The sequence below is a fragment of the Nelumbo lutea genome, chromosome 1, assembly GCF_056320005.1.
Source record: "Nelumbo lutea isolate HS-2025 chromosome 1, American lotus-T2T, whole genome shotgun sequence".
NCBI lineage: Eukaryota > Viridiplantae > Streptophyta > Magnoliopsida > Proteales > Nelumbonaceae > Nelumbo > Nelumbo lutea.
The window spans coordinates 220,380,192-220,400,403 of record NC_142684.1 but is presented as its reverse complement, the minus strand read 5'-3'; the positions used below and the strand labels follow the sequence as shown (position 1 = coordinate 220,400,403).

The 20,212-nt window shown below is 38.0% G+C and overlaps 1 long non-coding RNA gene across 1 annotated transcript; it reads left to right on the top strand.

Moving 5' to 3' along the window:
• The first annotated feature begins 16,044 nt into the window (after positions 1–16,044).
• LOC148881155 (uncharacterized) lies at positions 16,045–19,722 on the top strand. Its single transcript, XR_016104757.1, has 2 exons — positions 16,045–16,681; positions 19,009–19,722. It is a non-coding gene; the product is annotated as an uncharacterized LOC148881155 (long non-coding RNA).
• Positions 19,723–20,212: the final 490 nt, after the last annotated feature.

Below are 20,212 nucleotides of genomic sequence, written 5' to 3'. Positions count from 1 at the left end.
GCTTCTTCCTCCTCTTCATTTGGTTGAGGAGCCTGGTAGCCGTGATTCTCTCTAATTTGTCCATGGGGCCTACAACAAAGTTGGCGTCAGTAAATCCAAAAATGATAAGCAGTTAAAAGCAAAGCGCAAAAAGACATAAATAAACCTACCCGAGCTCAAACCAGCATGAACGAGCTTTTCTTTGGTGATGTATTCTTGATGATCGAGCTCAGCCTGAGCCCATGAATGGAAGGTCTCCCACGTCTGTTGGTTGTGGGCGATGCTGGTCGCCTGGGTAGCCACCCTCCAACTGGTGAGGAAGGGCCACCCTGTGCTGGCCTGGACCATAAAGTAGTCCTGCTTCTAAGCCGGGACCTTGCTCGGAAACTTGTGCAGTAGCTTGAAGCCTGGGTGAGGAGACAAGTAGTAGACCTGCCCATGCTCAGGGGGAGCACTAGAGGCACTCTTTTTTATCAGCAGTATGGAGTAGAGTATGTCCGCGTCCAAGGAGAACTGCTTTTCATGACAGAGGGAAATGGTTCCCACCAAATTCCGAATGGAGTTGGGGTGGAGCTGATCAAGCGTGATATTGAAACGCCTCAACACCTCGGGGATAAGGGGGTGAAGAGGGAGACGAAGCCCGCCGACAAGCTATTCCCTGAAGATCACGACCTCATCCGGACCGTGCTCCCAGGGGAAATTGCCGGTCGGAAGGCTGTAGGAGTATTCAGAAGGAAGGTTGAACTGCTAGACGAGGTCTTGAAGCCTCTCCAGCGTCAGGGTAGAGGGACTGAACTAGTCCGGCACCCGACCTCGATGAGAGGTGGACGCCAGCTTACCCAAGGCTGCCCAAGCCTCGCGGGAAGGTCAGGCCAGGGAAGGGTTACCATGACCCGAGGTGCCCGCTTCGAGCTCATTCGAAAAGCTACTCTCGCTAGACATAAGGGAGAACGGGCTGAGAAAAGACGAAAGAAAAAAGGAAAGAAGGAAAGACTCAGGGACTCACCGGAAATAGGCGAAACCAAGCTGAAAGACCTGAGCTGGAGACCTTAGACATGAGCTCAAGGCAAAAAATACATAGCAGCGAAGAGAATGCCAGAAACCCGCTATATATAGACGCGGGGCCCGATGACCAATGGTCAAGATTGGATCAATCCAACGGACCTCAAAGAAACCGATTGTAGGACTCTCAATGCGAATTTGATTTTGTGCATTTTTTGGCGTTCGCGTAGCATAAAGTGTGTGACGTCCGCGCGTGAGTTGTACGCGACGTGGGTTTGTTCCTGTAAAAAACTGAATACCCAACCGGTCCGGTCGTTAATCCATCTAATGAGACAGTGTGAGTACTGAGCCAAACCCGCCCGATGAACCGTGAAATCCTCGCACTGGGGCCCCATCCCCAGCACGGGGAGTGGGGGGCAATTGATGGAGGACGGTTTGGCCCAACCCCATGGCCTAAGAACACGTGCGCATGACCTGGTTTGGTGAACAGTTCAGCCTGACAGCATGATCTAGACTCAATGGGAAGGAAACGCCAAGTCGAAGACTGACAACTCACCGAGGACTAACACCTCGGTGAGTCAGTCTCCCACCTAGCTCAGAGAGCCCGGGCTCCCCCCTAAGGAATCCCAAGGTCCCCCCTGGGAGGGAGCACCTTGGTGCTTCGAGGCAGGGACCGATCTACCTCAATGCAGCCCGGTATGTGGCAGCTTGGCAAGCTGCATGAAGGAGGGCAGAAGGATCTCTTACACCTGATAGGCACGTACCCAGTAGTGACGGCCTCGCACGTGCCACCTCAGCCTAGCCAATAACGGTTGCGGCAGGTTGGCAGTGGCGGTTATACCCGCCCTGTCAGAGGCCAATGGGCCAGAGGTAACAGATTTCTGCTATAAGGAGCTTAGTATCAGGGAGGAGAGGTATCTTCATCTTCTATACTTGTGCTATCTTCACTCTTAGCCTTCATCTTCTCCTTGCTTCTCCTATCGAGTACTAACTTAATTATCGGAGTGTTCCCGCCGGGTAACTCCCCCCAGGATTCTTCTTCTTCTCAGGTATCTTCCAGGAGCCACGCAAGTGCCGGCTAGGAGTGACCAAATCGCGTGACATCAACTGTCATTTTCCAATGTCATCTAATGTAAGATTGATTAATTATATCGCAAATTATAAGTGGTGTTTTAGTAAAATGCTAACTATAGGGTAGATTTTAGTAAACCCAAGAAACTATGAGGGATATTTTAGCAAATAACCCTTTCTATTATTTAGCTTTTGCTTAATAAATCCTATGCAACTTACGGGTCCCTACTAGTAATCATTGAAAATACATTTATCACAAAACAATAAATAATTACTGAAAATACAAAAAATATTAATTTTAGTATATATAATTTTATCATAAATACAGATTGAGAGTTTAAAATTATTATTAATAAATATTAGTTTTTTTTAAAGTTATTTTCTCGAATAATTACTTGATATAAGTGAAATTAGTTATTTACAATATTATGTAAAAATATTAAATTATTATTAATTTCAATATTATGTTATAATTATTTTCTACTTTTCATTTTTTTAATTTATTACGTAAGTTCTTTATTTTAACTATTTAAAATCTAGTTACGTTAAATATTTTGTTATTTAAATACTTAAACAATATGTAAAGTATTTAAATTTTTAGATATTAATTATTTATTGAATTTAATTATCAATAAAATCATAATTTATACTATTATTACATAATTTCATTATTAATTTTGTAATATATTAAATTATTATTAATTTCAATATTATGTTATAATTATTTTCTACTTTAAAGAAAATTTTTAAATTTGTTACATAATTTTGTTATTTTAACTATTTAAAATGTATTTATGATAAATATTTTATTTTTAAATATTTAAATAATATATGAAATATTTATAGTTTTTCGTATTTGAATTTTATTTATTTAAATACATTACATATTATTGAATATTTGAAAAACATTTAAATTGATAATTCGGAAAATTATAATTTAAATTGTTAGTACATAATTTCATGATATATTTTGTAAAAATATAAAAATGTTTTTTGTGTTTTTAATAAATATTTTAAAGTTATTATATAATTTTGTTAGAATACTTAAATAATTCTTAAGTTTTTTAATCCAATCTTTCTTTAGATAGATATAGATAAAAATTTGGGGAGAGGATAAAAAGAATTAGAGATAATTTAGGAGGGAAACTCTCTACTAAATTAGAATTAATTTTGGAGATAATTAGGAATTAGAGATAACTTAGAAGATATTTAGGAATTAGAGATAATTTTGGAGAAAGTGGGGGAGGTAGCTTAGGAGAAGAGATTATTTAGGTTATTGGGAAAGTGCATCTTATTGGTTGTTTCAAAAATGACATGGAATAAAATAAATAAATAATTCAAAAAAAGGAGAAAATTTCTTGACCGCTTTGTTTTAATACACACACACCCACCCCGGAGGTAGGGATGGAAAATTTTCTCCATCCCTACCAAGTACCTGGCCTCTTGTACCTGATTGGGGACACCGAGACAAGGAGTGAAGTCCACACCCCGCCCCAACCCTAATTATATATATTAAATAAATGTGTATTTATATTATATTAAATATATAATATTATTTATATTAAATAAATATGTATTTATATTATATTAAATATATAATATTATTTATGTTATTTAAAATCTTATTTATATTATATATATCAAACTGTATTTAAAATAGTTTTTATTTTAATTTTACCTTTATTTTAATAAATATGTTTCTAAAAACAAACTTTTAATTAAAAAATTCAAGGATTTAGGTCCCTAATGGGGAAGCCCTCTCTATCGAGGACCAGGGATCTAGGCTAAAATTTTTGACAACGATTAATTTAAAACTCGAGGTCTGGATGGGGGGTATGATCCCTACCCCAAACCCGCCCATTGCCATTCCTACCCTGGGGTTATAAACCATAAATATAATTCCATTATTTATGGTAATTATAAATGTAGTATCCAATACTTATGGAGATTATTAAAATTTACCAATTATTTATTTGAAAAATTAGAACTTTTATAATTTTAGTTTTTCTAAATTAAAAAAATCATTAATTATTGCTAAAAAATTATAGTAAATATCAAAATTATTGAAAATATAAAAAAAAAAATTTATATTTATTGAAATTAAATTTTCACTAAAAATTTTAATTATTAAATTTGTATTTATTAATATTTTAATTAATTACTAGCAGGGACCTATGCAATGCATGGGATTTATTAAGCGAAAGCTAAATAATAGAAAGGGTCATTTACTAAAATACCCCTTATAGTTTCATAGATTTACTAAAATCTACCCTATTGTTAACATTTTACTAAAACACCACTTATAATTTGCAATGGATTTAATCAATCTTCCGTTAAATGACAACGAAAATGACAATGTTGATCCTAATGTTCATTTAAATAAATTTAATCAAAATAAACTAAAAATAAAATACCATTTTTTCCCTTAATAAGACACGAACAATTACTCTATTGGCTATATTTGGTCAATTTTGTTTTTTGTACAAAAAGGTGTTAAGGGTATTTTTGAAATAAAAAATCATAGGCCTAATGGCAAAATAAACATTCCTTAATGAAAGGTTGATTAAGTAAATAAGTTGTAAAATATATGGGATGTTTTAGTGTGTTCTAGTTAATATGTAAAACTATAAAGTGTGTTCTATTAAATATGTAAAACTATAAAGTGTGTTCTAGTAAATGAATCTAATATAAACACATAAGAGTATACAATTATTTTAGATTTTAAACTTTTAAATAATTAATCATTATTCATATTTTTATACTACTTTTAATAAATTTTTTTATAATACCAAAATAATAATAATTAGGTCCCGTTTGGTTTGCAAGAATAGGAGTCTGGAGCTGGAATCGGAATGGGCTATTCTGATTCCAACTATTTGGTTAGGCAAAATTGGAATCCCATTTCCATTCTTGCTGGAATGGCATTGCCCATTCTTGAGGGAATGGCCATGCCCTGGCCCTCCCTTAGGAATGAAATCCCATTCTTGCTGATTTTAATTTTTATTCCCATTCCTATTTGAACCAAACAGACTATGGGAATAGACCATTCCAATTCTGATTTTGAAGGATTTTGATTCCAATTCCAATTCTGAAGGATTTTGATTCCAATTCCAATTCTGAAGGATTTTGATTCCAATTCCAATTCCAATTCTGATTCTGGATGTGAACCAAACGGACTCTAAATTTCAGTTAGGTTTATTCATCAAACTGATGAAATTGACTAACCCGATCAAGTCGACCCGAGTTAGTCAGTTTCTAGTATTTTAGGTTGGCTTTGGCTAAAACATTTCCCAATTGGACCAAGTTGGATCTATTTCACTTTGGCAATTTGTAAACCGACCAAAACCAAACGACCTAGCCATGGATATATTTTAAATATAACTCTTAATATGGAAAAGTGGGAAATTTTCCATATTTCTTAGTCTAAAATGTTTATATCATAAATATAATTTTTAAATTTATTTTTTTATAATTGTACTATAAGTTTTAAAATTAAATTAAAATTTTAAGTTTAAATCTTTTGAACCGACTAACCAAACAAAAAAAATATAGCCTAAACCGATGCAACTTGAGTAGATTGGTTTTACAAAAGGTCAATCGGTTTCAACTGACCAACTCCCCAACATGACTAGGTCATTTGGTTAGCCAAATAGCCTACAACCGTACTGAACTAACTCATGAACACTCATCATTTCAACTAAACTAATAGTATCATCTCTGATTAAAATTTATAGCAAAAATCCACTTTTGTATGCTCCCCACCATTCTTTCAAAATACTCATGCCCCAAAGATCTAATTAATTTCTCCAATATTTGAAATCCTCTAGTATTATTATTGTTGCATCCATAAAATTTCTTATCCAAATATTCCACTTCCTTCATGTTTGCCATAACCAATTGTTTCAATGAAGGCAGACTCCCAAAAGGAGGGAGGAACCTGCACTTATTGAAATTTTGAAGTTCCACAACAGTCAGGAGATCATAGCACATGATGAATTTCGGCATAATCATCCATGTTGGAAATCTTAACCCATCATAACCATATTGAGACCATCCTCAAAATTCTAAACGTGCAAATCACATTCTGAAATAAAAAAAGTAAGCATCTATTTACAGACAGATCATTTCAACTCCCATATTTTTGCATCGGTATAGATTAAATTACACTTTAGCATGGCAGCAAACCAGTAGAAACAACCAAATTTAACATGCATTTCATACTTTCTACTAGATCTATATAAAAAATACTTTGCTAGAAGGAAAATGGAGGAAACTTACCTTGCAGTGGTCTAGTCAGATCTGCAGTGAAAAAGAGAGAGAGAGAGAGAGAGTGTGTGAAATCTAATAGCAAAAAGAAATCACCCTGGTCTGGTCTGGTCTACCATAGCAAAACGGGGGAGGAATGAAAGAGAGAGAGAGAGGGGGGGGGGAGGGGGGGGGAGAGAGAGAGAGAGAGGATAAGAAGAAGAAGAAGAATAGAAGAGGAGAGAGAGCAAAATTGACAGCGACTTACCTTGCCATCGACGGAGCTTCAGTCCAAATACGTTCTTCTTCAGCTGCAAGGAGAGAGAAACGAAAGATGAGTGAGAAAGGGGTAGAAAAGTTGGAATCGGGTAGTGAAAAGGGTTTAGGGCTTTAATGTAATTTTGTTTTTTCTTTTGTTATTTGAAGAATTGGGAATGGGATTACGATTCCTGGGGGTGAGTCGGGAATGGCCATTCCCTCAAATGGGGGATTATCATTCTGCTTGAAATGGGAATTGGATTCCAATTCCACCCAACCAAACGTCTGAATCCATTCTGATTCCGATTCTAGACCCCTATTCCTACAAACCAAACGGATCCTTAGTTTAATTTTCCCCTCCAATAATAACTGAAAACGTCTCTTCTATTAATTTCATTGAGAATTAACGGTAACTTGAAACTTATGGGCGGATTTGTTACTCCAAAATAATTCAGCACCTTTTTGAATTCCGCCAAACCCAAATAGAACTGAAGCCTTCCTGTCCATTCGTGAATATTCCCCATTCATTCCTTTCCTCTCAGCCAAGCTCCCTTCTCTGAGTCTCTCTCAGTAACCCTACCCCCATTTGAATAACCTTGGAATTCACGGGCCACCAAGATAGAGATCATTTCTCATATAAAAACCATTATATGAGAAACAAACTTTTGGTTTTTTGGTCGAAGGGTAACAAACTCAAGCTAAAAGAAAAAGAAATCAATCATTTCAAAAGATTGAACTATTGAACCCCAGCTCTAAAGAACTGTACATCTCAGCTTCCATGTAATGTTCAAATGAGAATAACCATCCACCAAGACGAGCTACACCACATGGATGGCTTTATCTTGCGCACCTGAAGAAAAAACTTGAATATGTAGATTGATGTGTACCAACCAGAACTATACATTCATCGATGGGTTTTTCCATGTCCATAGGGAAATTTTGTCTATAGATTACAACATTCCTCATCCCTCTTTCACTGCAAATGATCAAGAAAATTTTTCTTGATCAAAAAGGCGCTGAATTATTTTGGATCTATCACACAAATCCACCCATTAGGTTCAAGATAGCATTAGTTCTCAATGAAATTAATAGAAGAGTCGTGTTCAGTTATCATTGGAGGTCGCACGTTGGGTCATGCACAAGGTTTTAAATTTTGTCGGTCGATACGTATTGTTTTGAAAGAGTTTTGATATACGGAAGATGTATAATTAGATGGTTTTATATTTTTTTCGTCAGTATCGACTTCGTACATTAATAATATTAGCATTTAATTTTTCTTTCTTTTTTAAATTTAGGGAAATTATCTAAAATTCACCATGAGTCTTCAGCATTTCTCTTAAACACACCACAACTTTTTCAAAATGTCTAAAACTCACAATGTCACTAACTTGACGTTAAACAGACTAACGGGTGTTAATATATTACCATTTTAACCATCATAGAAAAATATAAAATATATATAAAATAAATTAACGGATATTAATATATTACCATTTTAATATTTAGACATTAACAAAGGAAAAAGTTCAAAAAATATTTTCAAATATAAAATACATAAAAACATAAAAATTACAAAAATTATAAAAAATTATAGAAATTGCAAACAAAATAAAAAAAAATTATTTTCAAATTATAGAAACTATAGAAATTGAAAAACAAAATCAGAAAATAAAAAATGTAGAAAAAACACAAAAAATTATAGAAAAACACAGAAATTGTAAATAAATAACAAAAATACAGGAAATTTTATAGATTGTAGAAAATAGAAAAATGTAAAAAAATAGAAATTATAAAAAACATTGGAAAATGCAAAAATAAAATAAAATTGAAAATTGATAAAGACCATTTTTCCTCTTACTCACCATTCAAGGGTAATTTGGTCATGAAAATTGTTATTTATGCTGACATGGACACCTCTGCTAAGAATCAGTTACGGCATTTTATATGTCATTAAATGTTATTTAAGTCAAATAACTTGTTAAAACAACATGTTTTAACCGCCCTTAGTAGGACCTTAATTGTTTATTATAACGATTATTAATTAACCATTATGCCAACCTTAATTGCTTATTAAAACATGTTTTTTATATTTAAAGTAATTTTTCTTGCCTTGGTGGATGTTTTCCAACAAATGTTAAAATTTGATTATTAATATTTGTTAGGGGGCATGTCAGGAAGGTAGACGTTGAGGCATCCTACCGAGGTGGTTCCTACGAGAGAGAAGACGAAGGCCCGGTGGCAGGCCCCTTCGTGGAAGTCTCCCCCAAAGCATCGAGAAGACCCCTTTGATCACCTCCCTTAGCAGGACGACCCTTCTATGTCTGCCTCTTCACCGGAGGTGCAGGCGGCACCTCAACATGCCTCTTTTGGCCACTCTCCTTCAGCTGGTTCTCCTCGGCCGACTTTTTCCCTTGGGAGCCCCCTACTCTGTCGGGGGCCTGTGGTTGGGAGCTTCCCCTAGTAGGTGCAGGCCTCCTCTCCTCTCTCGCAAGAACTGCCTCAGAAGGCTGCCTCGGTGTCTGCCCTCCCGACATGTCCCCTAGCTGGCCCTTCTTCCGTGCTAGGACACTCTCCAATAACATTCGCTTGGCATCCATCGGTATCTCTACGGAAAAAAGAAGCAAAGGTTAGTGCACCAAAAAGAAGAAATAAGCCGAGTGTGTTAAATGGTTGTAGTAGGACTTCTCCTACCGAGGGGAGCAGAGTTGAGCCCTACGAACACCAAAGGGAGATCCGCCTCCACTAAGGGCTTGGCCTAGATCCTCCCAAGCATGAGTAGGTGGGCTACCTCATCGACCTTCTCATACCGGAGTTGTGGGGGGGGGGGAGCCTCTTGGACACCACACACACTTCCCCCCATTTTGACCTAAACGGACAGCCCTTGGGACAAGACACAAAGAAAAACTTGCTCTAGTTTTGGACGAATGAAGGGTTGTCTACAGGTTTACCCTTTTGAGGCTGAAGGTAGTATACACCAGCCTCGGTGGAATGCTTCCTTGGCACGAAGAGGGCACGAAATAGCTTCGTCGTCAGCTCTACATCTCGAAGCCAAGACACTACCAGCATGGCTACTATGGTCCTAAGGGCATTAGGGGCTAATTGGCTAATGGTTATCCCATACCACTTCAATAGCTTGGAGATCAAAGGATGGAGAGGAAATTTGATGCCGGACTCTAGGAAGTGCTAGTACACACAGATCTCCCCCTCCTCTGGAGTCCACGTCCAGTCACCGATGTTGGGAACCCTAAGACTATAGGACCGGGGAATATGATATCGCTTGGCCAAGGACTTCACTTGGTCGACGTCCAAAATACTGTCATACTCCGAATGTGGTAGGCGACCTATTGTCACCCCTCGGGCAGCGTACACAGCCACCGTCCACAGGCTGGGCTCAAGAACCTCTTCTCCCATTACCACCTAGGGGCATCCCTCATTGGTTGCCCTTGGCACCCCTAGAGGCAGTCCTCTCCCTCAACACTTCAACCTCACGCCTCGGGGCAAGGACCTCGGCTACCGAAGAGCCTCGGCCAGAGCTAGCAGGCATGAGAGTCTGATAGGAGCTCGCTCCCAAGAGGTCGGGAAGCTCATAGCACTCAGGACCGAAATTAGAGCAAGACATGGAGACAAGGTGTTTACCTAAGGCGAGGGCGAAGACTGAAAGAAACTAAGGTAGGCGATCTAGTTAAAGGCTCTAGAGGCAAAGGTCACTTGACAGCAAGGGCATCTGGAACCAAATGGAGAGAAAAATCACGACTAAGGCCCCTATTTAAAGGAAAATGGATGGTGCAGATCGTACTCGATCCAATGATTGTGCAACAACCACCCTCAAGACCCCGTTTTCCGACTGACACGCATCACTTGCCTTGAGAAGATGAAATGACGCCGAGCGAACCAATGGGTCTGTTCACCATGACCCACCGGCCCGTCTGGTCACGTGGGCCAAGCAAGCGTGCGACCCGATTTACCTAGGATTTTGTTTCCTATACGAGCGCAACTCCACGACCCATCACAGGCACGGTCCCGACCTGCTAGTTCGAGGACCCACGCCGCGCACGGCTCTGACCTGCTCCCACAGCAATTGAGTCATTAGCTTGGCCACCTCAACCTCCCCTCTTGGTTTCCATAGCCGAGGCCGAGGCCCCTGTAGCCCCGCCTCACAACGATGAGGAACTGGGGCAGGGGGGAAAGGCATCCCCTCGACCGCCCATGGATATGACCTCGGTCAGCTGCGAATGCAAGATCGAGATGACACCACCACAGGGCTTACCTCGTTAAGAGGCCCAATGGTGCCTCCTGGCATTATTGGCACTCCCTTCGGTTGAAGCTGAAGCCCTCAGCCCAGACCTCCACCTCGGCCTCGGGAGTAGGGGCAAATGATGTAGGTGCATTCGGTTAAGCCAATGGCAGGCCTTCACGTGTCAAGCGACGAAGCCCAGAGTGGAGCCAATCAGGGCACGCGCAAAGCCGAACTTGGCACCTTGCACGGGACCAATCAGGGCGCGCGCGGAACTGGGCCTGGCAGGCCTCACAAAGCCAATCGCACAACGTCACCTAGCGCCCTCAAATGACTACACCCCTCAGTATGGACTACATCCAGACCGTCTGAGGTTACTCGCCTCCAGACAACCTCAAGCATAAATAGGGGGTGACCCCCATAAGGTAAATGACCCAGAACTTAAGAACTCCCAAGCGCTCTTATTGCTCTTTGAGATCTCCTACTTTCTAGTGGCCTCATCTGGGTGCTCATACCCAAGACCTCGCCCACCTTCCACCTCCTGTTACTAACTTGACCGTTAGAGTCTCCGCCTTAGGTACCAACCCAGGGCCTTTGATGTGCTCTCCTACCTTGCAAGATTGACCTATCCACCCTCGGCCGCCTCGGACACCTCGGCTTCAGGCACCTCGCACCTCGGCTACACACCTTAGCTTAAGGGTGAATTGATAGTGTTGACCTCGGCCAATCCGAGCACCAACAATATTTATATAATAATAAGATGAATACAAATTATATTTATTTATTAAAAATTAAGATATATATTAACTTGTATACATAATAAATATTATCTAAATCTATATATAATAAATATTAGTATATATACACACATACATTTTAGTTCTTCTATTATTTTTCAATGGTTAGTTATTATATCTTGATACTTTATATAAATCATTAAAGAATGATTTTTATGTTTAAATAAATTAGTTATAATCACATAAAATTCATTTTTATTGTTGTTCATATTTTTTAAGGATTTTTTTTTTTAGATTTTCTAGTGTATCTATACATATCTTGATTTTCCGTCCATATCTATGCGTTTCCAAAATATATCTCGATACATCTCTTAAAATTACCATTCCGATACACCTTGTGTTTCTTATACTTTGAGCCTTGGTCTTGCAGCAATTGATGTTGTCATAGATGCGTGTTCTCTCACTCAACCCATCGAATTGACATCAAATTTAATTTGTTTACTTATTTTTCTTTTCTTTTTTTAGTTTTAAAAAATAAAATTTGAAGATATAAGACCTAAACTTATTGTTTAATTTTCACACACATGTGACATACCGAGCCATGTGAAAGCGTGAGGTGACTAAGTCTATTTGATTGCACAAGCCAATTGAGGGGTGACTGGTACGTTAGCTTGGGTATCAGCAAAAAATAGCAAATCTCTTAAAGTATTCTTAAGTTTTAGGATATTGACTTACTCTATCCCAATTGTTTCCATATTGTCTTAGTACTCCCAAATTTTCTAAATATTCTCCTATGTGAGCATCCACCATCTGCTCACATGTAACACTACGTGATGTATATATCTTTTTTAATAAAATCCAATGTTACCCTTTGTGGATGATGCGCTACTTTCTTTAAGGGTTTTGTCCCGGTCACTGAAACCTTCAAAACCCTCGTCCTTTTTGAACAAACTCACCTCTGGCTGCTTCTGTTTCATCTTCTGAAACGATTACATTACAACGAAATCCAGAGAAGGTATTCTGTTTTCCAAATAGGTACAGAAGAAAGGGCTGCTCATGAGTTTTTCTTTAATGTGGGTATCCCACAATGTTCTTAAGCTTCCCTTATTGTCTTGAAGCTATTAATGAAATTTGCAAAGAAAATCCACAAATTGTTTACAGCCATGCTTACCATCACAACTCCAACGCATTCTTGCATATGCGTAATTGACAGTAGACATTACATGAATCTTTAGAAGGAGCAATTGGTGAATATGCATGGTTTCTCTGTGCCTGAAAATTTCAGCAAAAGACTTAACATGCAAATAAAACAAAGATATCCAGTTTATCATTTCACTATGTCAATTTGTAGGTGTGATCAGGTTAAGAGACAAGCCAAAGTTATATTGACTTTGTCTTTTACCATTACAATGGTCTCTGTTTTGATAGCTAAGCCATTAGCTTGAGCATAATTTAGAATCCGATTATATAATAATATTTTACAACATCAAAACTTAAAAGCAGCTGCATTTTTTTATCCTCCACTTAGAGTCGCATTGTTTTTCCCAATTTGGGAGGACTATGTATAGAGACTTGACTACATCACCTTGCAGTGATGGCATAATTTCTCTTATTTCAGAGCCTACTCTCAAGCACTACAAAGCTGCTTCTACTCTTCTGCTAATATTTGATCCAGCAACTCAATATCACCTACACTTGCTACTTCTGCAATCATTTTAAAAACTTCAGGTTTTAATTAACCCAACCAGAAGATTTTTTCTCTCCTTTGAAGAGGGACAACAAGCATGGAAAAATGTCAAGGATTGATGATCAGCTCTCTTGTGGAGTACAGGTGTTGGAGGGTTTATATATAGGGGGATGCTGATGATGATACAATTTGGTCGTTCTGTGGATCACACCGGTATTTGAATCTCTTAATTTTCTCCTCCTCTAAACCTCTCCCTCCCTTTCACATTTCTTATTATAAAAATATTTCAGTCCGCGATTGTAGTTTATTCCATCTCCAGTGAAAACATGCCGGTCTTTCAAATAGTTGTCTTGTCTGAACTACTTTTGAAGATTTAAAAAAAGAATAACGGACAAAATAGTATTTTTAATATTTTCATTAATAATTACCTTTGAATGTCAATTGTGAGAGTAGACTTGATAGCTAAAAGGCAGTGTGAGTTTGGTTATGATGTATTTTTTTGCACGAAAATGCAATAAAAAAGTCGAAAAGCTCTATTTGAAGTCTCCCAAGATGGGTTTTTCACATCTTTTCAGAGTAACATATTTTGGTGGTTAGATTTTTCCTCCAATCAAATGGGAAAAAATCCAAAACATGATCTACCAAGCTTCTAAACAACCGACAGCCCGAGCAGAAAGATGCGCCAAATAGGGCCCAAGCTAATTTATTAAAAATTAAGGATAATTTAAAATTGGGCAAATTTCTTAAATCTTAAGACTGAAATCTGGCCCAAGCGGCGAAGCTTCTCTGATCTAAATCTTGGCTCTATTCCGACTAAGTGGAAAGGAATCTACTAAAATCTTGTCATTCTTTCCCATGCTTCTGCCTCTTGAGCTCCTCTCTCTATCTAGCTTTCTTGTTTCTCTAACTTCATTCTTCTTCTACTCACTCTCTCATTCCATCTCTACTGCAACCACCGACAGCTTAGGGCCACTGACATTCTCAAACTAATGGCAACAAAAGGTTAGAACCCTAACCCTGTAAATCTTTTGGGCCTAAGCTTTGAACGCTCGATTCCAAGTGCCTAATATGAATCAATAATTTGACTTACATGGAGACCTCAAGATGATATTGTTATTGACTATTTGTTTTGCAGTTAATCACAACTAATATGATTATTTCATATTACAGATTCCATTATGACATTGTTATTTGTTTCCCAATACCAAATCTCCAAATTTATGTAAAAACCGGTGGGGAGATTTGGCAGAATTGGAGGATCAACGAAACTATCGAGTTTCGGTTATCGGGGGATGCAAATGGTCATGGAACTCACACGGTGAGGGATGCAAATCGCTGAGGGATCAACGAAACTGCTGCTTCTGACTTGTTACACCACCGGCCGAAAGTTGCAACGGTAACTGTTGCAGGCATGTATTTATCTTTCACGCGATTATTAAACTTTAAGGGTAAAATAGACATTTTGTTTTTCTTTTATTACGATATGCTATTTAAAATTTTACCCATAAAAGAAATAATATATCGCCTAAGGCTACTAAAATCCAGGCACCCCAGTCACCACTTTTTTATCACATTCACATCACAAGAAATCCCTGCTTCCATTTATTCGTCATCGAACTTTGACACGTCACCGGAAGCTCTAAGCGTCTGACCGCTAAGTGCTAAGTCTCCTCTTAAAAACATGGTTTCTCAAAATCGGACTGGATCAGACGGTTGGACTGGAAAAGCTAAGAATCGGTCATTTGATTGGTTCCGTTTTTCCCTAGAATTGTTTTTTTCTCTAAAATCATTGATTTTGGTCAGTAAATCAAATCAGCTGGTTAATCGTTCAAATGATTGGATCGTTCAAATCAAATAGTTGAACCGTTCAAACTAGTAACCGGACCCTTGACCAATTCGGTTTTAAAAACCATGCTTAAAAACAATTGTAACCTGAGGCTTTGGAAGACACTGGCAAGATAGGCAAACAAGGATTCTAAAAAAAAGCATCCTAAAACCTTAGTGGGTAAGGCGAAGTGATATGCCAACTTCCGCTACTAAAAAAAGCACCCTAAAATTCCCCATTAGTTGCCTGTACTTGTTTAGTGTCACTTTGGTCCCAAAACTTTAAAATGCGACAATAGAGCGGTTGAACTTTCAAAGCGTATCAATCTAATATCTATCATTAACCAATTGTTAATCAATCATTAAGTAGCATTTGAAAAAGACATAGATGCCTTTCAAGTATCATCTAATTTTCTTTATTAACCATCTAAACGTTGAAAGAAATTTAACAATTCCAAATCCCTTCTTGGGATCATGTCTTAGTGGCCATTTTGGTGACCTCAACATTCTTGAATGAAGAAACAAGGATTTGGAATTGTTAAATTTTTATCGATGTTTGGATAATTGATCATTAAATGATAATTGAAGAATATTTGTTTTTTTTAAATATCATTTAATGACTAATTAATAACTGTTTAATGATAAATACTTAAATTATCATATTTTTAAGTTTGGGATCAAATTGTCACTTAGACAAAGTACAAGTTACTAATGGCGAATTTCCTAAAACGTACAGATGCATCGATGCAGAATTCTGAATTCCAGCCCCCCGACAACTAGCCTTGTTCCCCTATAAATTATATCGTACTCGTGAATTTGGCATCAATTCACGGTGAGGATGCATTCCCCCTGTACTTTGGGCATAATAAATTTTGAGCTGTGCTGATTTGTACTTCTCCCCTATGAAGATCTTATCCAAGTTGGTGGGAAAAGAAAATAATTAATTCGTGGAAGGAGAAGATGGCTTCTATGGCTAAAAATGCCATCGAGATTCGAGAGATACAGGCGCAATCCGGGTTTTCGATTCTTGCGTGAGAGGATCTCTGATGCCTTTGAAGTGAACTTGATTTCTGATCTTCAATTCTGGAGACCTGATTAAGAACATCATGATTCATGCCTCTTATTAATCAAACGTAAGAGTCACCATGTTTTTCCTATCTCCAAAGCACGGTGATTGATAGTCGGTTTTCAAGGAACATGGTGACTCTGTTTCTGGAGCGGATGGCTAAACCAAAGGAACTTGTGTAATTGTGTTTAGGAGAGAACAAAACCGGTATAAGAGGGAAAGCAGATGATCCAAACAATAAACAAGCAGGCATAGGGTGAACGATAATCTGCTCAAGGAGATTACAATTTAATCCCAAGAACAAGAGGATTTAATTTTTCCAATAAGTTCTAATCAGTTAGGCATGTGATGGATCTCGGATAGGCCAACCGGTGCCACTTGATCGGAGATTACATTCTCGGTGGGTTCCTTCGCTGTCATGTGGCGCTCGAGAGATCGTTACCTGGGCTTGGAAGTTGCCACCATGGAGATCGATAAGAAGCATCTAAGCCACAAGGTGAATGATGATTTGCTCAAGAATGGACTATTACAATGAGTTCAAGCCAGGAGATTTTAGTATTGGACTTGCAACCTAAGAGGTTTAATTTTAACTATGAAACTTAATGCATCCCATTGGATGTCCTTCTGCCAAGGGCTTTACTCTATTGATGTGATTTGCTTCATTTATTTGTTTTATTCGGCTAAAATTTACAGAACCTTATGAGAATATGAGACAATCCAGTCCTAAAAGTTGGAGATTTTGGTGTTGCAAGGTGAGATATAGTTGTATAGTAGACCTTGAATCTGCACTTCCTTTCCATTTATATGGGACTTGAAGGTTTCTTTCCTTTAATTTACACTGCTTATACACCACAAGAAATTGGGTCATGTTGTTTACTTAATCTTGTTATGATGGACATGGCTGCCCTTTTGTGGGAGCCTTGTCCACTTGGCTGCCCTTTGTTTACTTTATATTGTTCTTATTCTTGCGGTACTGGAACTTTTATGAAATACATCTATATTCAGTTTGGGAAAATAAATCTGTAAGGCATGTTTTTTTTCAAAGAGAAAGATCAAAATCTATTTTGATATCTGTGAGTAGAGTTATTGAAAGGAACAGTGAACTGGCTGAATTATCCTTAACCACAAATAATAGTGGCTGAAATGCACCTTCTGCAGCTCTTACAAAGAACCAAGTCATCATTTTTAAACTCATAGTAGAGATAACTTTCTACTCCCACGATGTTGTATGATGCTCCTCCAGCAAAGAGTTGATTAAGTATAATTGATGCAGAACCAAGGAAATAATTTATGGGAAAAAAAACCAATATTCCAATTCCTGTACCAATTTCAGAATTTTTGGGTTATGGGATATTGGTATTGTTTCAGTTTTTTTTTTTTTTTAATTTATTTTCTAGTGTCTGGTGTCTTAAGAACATGGCTACTTTTTTTTTAGATTTTCATGTTCTGGTTGTTGCAAGAAATTTTTCTTTTTTTCCCCTTTCTCTCACCTGTTTCTTCTAGGTGATCTATCCCATTGCTGTTTACCCTAACAGCAAGAGTCCTTTTCTCTCTTCTTATCAGTGTAAATCTCATGTTTCTAGACACTACTAAGGAGATCTGGAACCATGTCAAGCAACTTTATGGACAAGATAATGTCACAAGAACATATGAGTTGTACCAACTACCAAGATTATATCTTTCTCCAACAAGAGGATAAAAATGTGGAAGAATATCATGTTTCTTTGAAGAATTTAAGAAATGAACTTGATGTCCATTAGCCCTTGTCCACTGATTTGAGGGTACAATAGGAACAAAGGGAGCACCTAGATATTGTAAGGTTTTTATCAGGTTTGAGAACTGAGCTTGAATCAATATGGGCACAAATTTTGGGTAGTTTCCAGAGAAGGTTTAGTAAATCCATGTCTCCTGTATAAGGAGGGCTTCAACATCTCATGAGTTAGTGACCATGTTCCTACCTCATAGAGGTCAACCTAAGTAGTTTCTGGAGAAGGTTTCAAGGCTGAGGAGCATGAGGAAGAGTTAGAGGTGTCACAAGAGGTTTTGGCCATGGGCCTAGGGGTGGTTGGGGTGGGTGGGGGGTGGGGGGGGGGGGGGGGGGGGGGGGGAGAGAAGTAGGTGGTCAGTGGTGTAGGGGGTGGTGGTAGTGGTGGTAGAAGTTGTGGTGGACGAGGTTCAGTTTGTGAATGCTCACATTGTGGAAGGGAGGGTCACACAGTCAATTTTTGCTATGATTTGTATGTCCCCCATCCTCTTTAGGCTAACCATTGCTATGGAGGAAGATGATCTTGGTAATCGAGGCATCACAAATGATATGTCTACTTTAAGTGTTGGCAATGACAAAGGGACACTTTTCATGTTCTACTTCTTCTGGTATACCATTGCTATACTTGTGAAGTCAGGTACAATTTGTCTTATTTCTAGTTCCAAACCTTCACCCTAAGTAATTGATTCTGAAGCCTCAGATCCATAGTTTTCAAGGTGCCAAGGTGAGGCTAGGTGACAGGGGGGGTGCCTTGTCGCCTAGGTGGGCGCCTAGGCGGTGGATTTTTTTAAGTAAAAACATGTATCCTAGGGTAGTTCCCTAGGTTCCATAATCATATTTCCTTAATAAGTATCCATAATTTTCATCAGAAAAGTACAAATTTCATGTTAAAGTATAGAAAATCAACATATTTATGTCAATGTCTCCTCCCTCCACGTCCCAAACTGTCACTTTAGTTGATGTCTCTTCTTCCTTTATTACTGGTATTGGTATTGCGATTCTCGGTTCTGACCTTAATTTACAATATTTTTTATGTATCTAAGTTTCCCTTTAGTCTCTTCTCTGTGAGTAAACTTACCCAAGCTCTTCATTGTTTAATAATCTTCTATCCTTCTATCTATTGCATGGTATTTGTGGTAGATTCATCCCCGGCAAAGACCAAATTTACTCCCCTTTGGTCTTCACCAGCCCCTGGGTTCGTTAAACTGAATTTTGATGGTAGTAGTGAAGTTTACCCGGGGTCTTCTGGCATTGGTGGAGCCTTTAGAGATGAAGAAGGAAAAGTCATTGCTTTATATTCTGGTCATATTGGTGTTAGTGACTCCGGGCTGAGATCTTGGCAAGTGATGCTAATGAAAAAAGATTGTTTAATCGGTTAGCACAAGCTTATTGTTGAAGGGGATTCAAAACTGGTTATTGGCTGGCTGAAAAGAAGATAGTGGTCTATGGAAGTACGCTAATGAAAAAAGATTGTTTAATCGGTTAGCACAAGCTTATTGTTGAAGGGGATTCAAAACTGGTTATTGGCTGGCTGAAAAGAAGATAGTGGTCTATGGAAGTACGCTAATGAAAAAAGATTGTTTAATCGGTTAGCACAAGATTTGCAAATTCAGTTAAAGTGGGTAAAGAGAAGTTCCAACTCCTTCGTGGATACTCTTGCTAAGCAAGGGGTGGGAAGGGAACAACTGTTTTGTGCTATGTTGTAATTTGCTTGTTACTTTTCCTAGGGGAGGGTTAAGAGGGTTTACCTCTCCCCTTATACTTTGTACTCTTTTTCTTGAATTTTTATTGAAAGTTTTCTGTTATTCATAAAAAACAGAGTGCAATTGAAGATGATCTGTTTATTGTTTATTCTCTATTCTGCTGAACATCATCATTCTTGAGTTTCTCTTGATTGGCATTCAATTATCATAGATTGATTTTTTAACGAGTAACTTGATAATATGATGTTAGTACGATGGATAGGAATTATAGGGTTTAGCTTTAGCACGCAATGCAACTATAAATCATTAAATCTAAAATATAAATTTATTATACCATAACCATATGCAGTATAAGAAATTGGAAAACCCCCTTCTCAAGCAAAAAAAAAAAAAACTACTGGGCAGGAAATTGTTGCCCTTTCCACTTCTTATTTGCTTGACAAATCAACCATAGAATTCATTTCTCTTTTAAAAACCAGCCAGGAGGTTGAACCACTGTTCTCTCCAGGTCAATGGGTCAGCAGTTCTCTCCCATTAACTCCTATGTTTCATATAAAAATTACAAGAAGATTTATACCTTGATCATTAGGTTGAAAGATAACAAATCCACCAATATGCCATGTTTTATCAACTTGTCATGA